This window comes from Triticum aestivum, chromosome 2B (assembly GCF_018294505.1).
Source record: "Triticum aestivum cultivar Chinese Spring chromosome 2B, IWGSC CS RefSeq v2.1, whole genome shotgun sequence".
NCBI classification, from domain to species: domain Eukaryota; kingdom Viridiplantae; phylum Streptophyta; class Magnoliopsida; order Poales; family Poaceae; genus Triticum; species Triticum aestivum.
Window position 1 is genome coordinate 567,473,725 of NC_057798.1, and position 3,915 is coordinate 567,477,639.

Sequence of the window (3,915 nt, forward strand, 5' to 3'; positions counted from 1 at the left end):
TTTTTGAAAAGTTTGAGACATGCGAACCATGTCTATTGGTATATATGCATGAAGAAGCTCCATGCAAATGGACCGTTCGGACTCACTTGATTTTGAATCACTTGAGATATGCAAATCATACCACATAGGCAAGATGACTGAAAAGCCTCGGTTTCAGTAAGATGGAACAAGATAGCAACTTGTTGGAAGTAATACATTTTGATGTGTGCAGTCCAATAAGTGCTGAGGCATGCAGTGAATATCGTTATGTTCTTACTTCACAGATGATTCGAGTAGATGTTGAGAATATTTACTTGATGAAACACAAGTCTGAATTGTTGAATGGTTCAAGTAATTTCAGAGTGAAGTAGAAGATCATTGTGACAAGAGGATAAAATGTCTATGATATGATCATAGAGATGAATATCTGAGTTACGAGTTTTGGCACACAATTAAGACATTGTGGAAAATGTTTCGCAATTAATACCGCCTGGAACACCATAATGTGATGGTGTGTCCGAACATCATAGTTGCACCCTATTGGATATGGTGCGTACCATGATGTCTCTTATCGAATTACCACTATCGTTCATGGGTTAGGCATTAGAGACAACTACATTCACTTTAAATAGGGCACCACGTAATTCCGATGAGATGGCACCGTATGAATTATGGTTTAGAGAAACCTAAGTTGTCGTTTCTTGAAAGTTTGGGGCACGACGCTTATATGAAAAAGTTTCAGGTTGATAAGCTCGAACCCAAAGCGGATAAAATGCATCTTCATAGGAAACCCAAAACAGTTGGGTATACCTCCTAATTCAGATCCGAAAGCAATATGGATTGTTTCTAGAATCGGGTCCTTTCTCGAGGAAAAGTTTCTCTCGAAAGAGTTGAGTGGGAGGATGGTGGAGACTTGATGAGGTTATTGAACCGTCTCTTCAACTAGTGTGTAGCAGGGCACAGGAAGTTGTTCCTGTGGCACCTACACCAATTGAAGTAGAAGCTTATGATATTGATCATGAAACTTCGGATCAAGTCACTACCGAACCTCGTAGGACGACAAGGACACGTACTACTTCGGAGTGGTAAGGTGATCCTGTCTTGAAGGTCATGTTGCTAGACAACAATGAACCTACGAGCTATGGAGAAGCGATGGTGGGCCCGAATTCCGACAAATGGTTAGAAGCCATGAAATCCGAGATAGTATCCATATATCAGAACAAAGCATGGACTTTGGTGGACTTGCCCAATGATCGGCAAGCCATTAAGATAAATGGATCTTTAAGAAGAAGACGGACGTGGATGGTAATGTCACCATCTATGAAGCTCGACTTGTGGCAAAGTGTTTTCCGACAAGTTCAAGGAGTTGACTACGATGAGATTTTCTCACTCGTAGCGATGCTTAAAGTCCGTCGGAATCATGTTAGCATTAGCTGCATTTATGAAATCTGGCAGATGGATGTCAAGACAAGTTTCCTTACTAGTTTTCGTAAGGAAAGGTTGTATGCAATACAATCAGAAAAGTTTTGTCGATCCTAAGGATGCTAAAAGGTATGCTAGCTCCAGCGATCCTTTTAAGGACTGGAGTGAGCATCTTGGAGTTGGAATGAATGCTTTGATGATGATCAAAGATTTTGGGTTTGTACAAAGTTTATGAGAAACTTGTATTTCCAAAGAAGTGAGTGGGAGCACTATAGAATTTCTGATGAGTATATGTTGATCAGAAATGATGTAGAATTTCTAGAAAGCATATAGGGTTATTTGAAAGGTGTTTTTCAATAGAAAACCTGGATCAAGCTACTTGAACATTGAGCATCAAGATCTATAAGGATAGATCAAAATGCTTAATAATACTTTCAAATGAGCACATACCTTGACGTGATCTTGAAGGTGTTCAAGATAGACCAGTCAAAGAAGGAGTTCTTGCCTGAGTTGTAAGGTACAAAGTTAAGACTTAGAGCTCGACCACGGCAGAAAAGAGAGAAAGGACGAAGGTCGTCCCCTATGCTTAAGACGTAGGCTCTTCAGTATGCTATGCTGTGTACCGCACCTGAGGTGTGCCTTGCCATGAGTCAGTCAAGGGGTACAAGAGTGATCCAAGAATGGCTCACAGGATAGCGGTCAAAGTTATCCTTAGTAACTAGTGGACTAAGGAATTTTCTCGATTATGGAGGTGGTAAAAGAGTTCGTCGTAAAGGGTTACGTCGATGCAAGCTTGACACCTATCCGGATTGCTCTGAGTAGAGATACCGGATACGTATAATGGAGCAACAATTTAGAATAGCTCCAAGTAGAACAGTTATTTGGAATAGATCCAAATAGAACGTGGTAGCTGCATCTAGGAGATGACATAGAGATTTGTAAAGCACACACGGATCTGAAAGGTTCAGACCCGTTGACTAAAACCTCTCTCACAAGCAACATGATCAAACATAAAACTCATTGAGTGTTAATCACATAGTGATGTGAACTAGACTACTGACTCTAGTAAACTCTTGGGTATTAGTCACATGGCGATGTGACCTGTGAGTGTTAATCACATGGCGATGTGAACTAGATTATTGACTCTAGTGCAAGTGGGAGACTGTTGGAAATATGCCCTAGAGGCAATAATAAATAAGTTATTATTATATTTCTTTGTTCATGATAATAGTCTTTTATTCATGCTATAACTGTATTATCCGGAAATCGTAATACACGTGTGAATACATAGACCACAATATGTCCCTAGTGAGCCTCTAGTTGACTAGCTCGTTATGATCAACAGATAGTCATGGTTTCCTGGCTATGGACATTGGATGTCGTTGATAACGGGATCACATCATTAGGAGAATGATGTGATGGACAAGACCCAATCCTAAGCATAGCACAAAGATCGTGTAGTTCGTTTGCTAGAGCTTTGCCAATGTCAAGTATCTCTTCCTTTGACCATGAGATCGTGTAACTCCTGGATACCGTAGGAGTGCTTTGGGTGTATCAAACGTCACAACGTAACTGGGTGACTATAAAGGTGCACTACAGGTATCTCCGAAAGTATCTATTGTTTTATGCGGATCGAGACTGGGATTTGTCACTCCGTGTAAACGGAGAGGTATCTTTGGGCCCACTCGGTAGGACATCATCATATGCGCAATGTGACCAAGGAGTTGATCACGGGATGATGTGTTACGGAACGAGTAAAGTGACTTGCCGGTAACGAGATTGAACAAGGTATTGGATACCGACGATCGAATCTCGGGCAAGTAACATACCGATAGACAAAGGGAATTGTATACGGGCTCGATTGAGTCCTTGACATCGTGGTTCATCCGATGAGATCATCGTAGAACATGTGGGAGCCAACATGGGTATCCAGATCCCGCTGTTGGTTATTGACCGGAGAACGTCTCGGTCATGTCTGCATGTCTCCCGAACCCGTAGGGTCTACACACTTAAGGTTCGATGACGCTAGGGTTATAAAGGAAGTTTGTATGTGGTTACCGAATGTTGTTCGGAGTCCCGGATGAGATCCCGGACGTCACGAGGAGTTCCGGAATGGTCCGGAGGTAAAGATTTATATATAGGAAGTCCTGTTTCGGCCATCGGGACAAGTTTCGGGGTCATCGGTATTGTACCGGGACCACCGGAAGGGTCCCGGGGGCCCACCGGGTGGGGCCACCTGCCCCGGGGGGCCACATGGGCTGTAGGGGGTGCGCCTTGGCCTACATGGGCCAAGGGCACCAGCCCCTAGAGGCCCATGCGCCAAGATAAAGGAAAAAGGGGAGAGTCCTAAAAGGGGAAGGCACCTCCGAGGTGCCTTGGGGAGGATGGACTCCTCCCCATCCTTAGCCGCACCCCTTCCTTGGAGGAGGGGGCAAGGCTGCGCCTCCCCCCTCTCCCTTGGCCCTATATATAGTGGGGAAAAGGAGGAGAAATCATACCTAAGGCCTTTGGTTG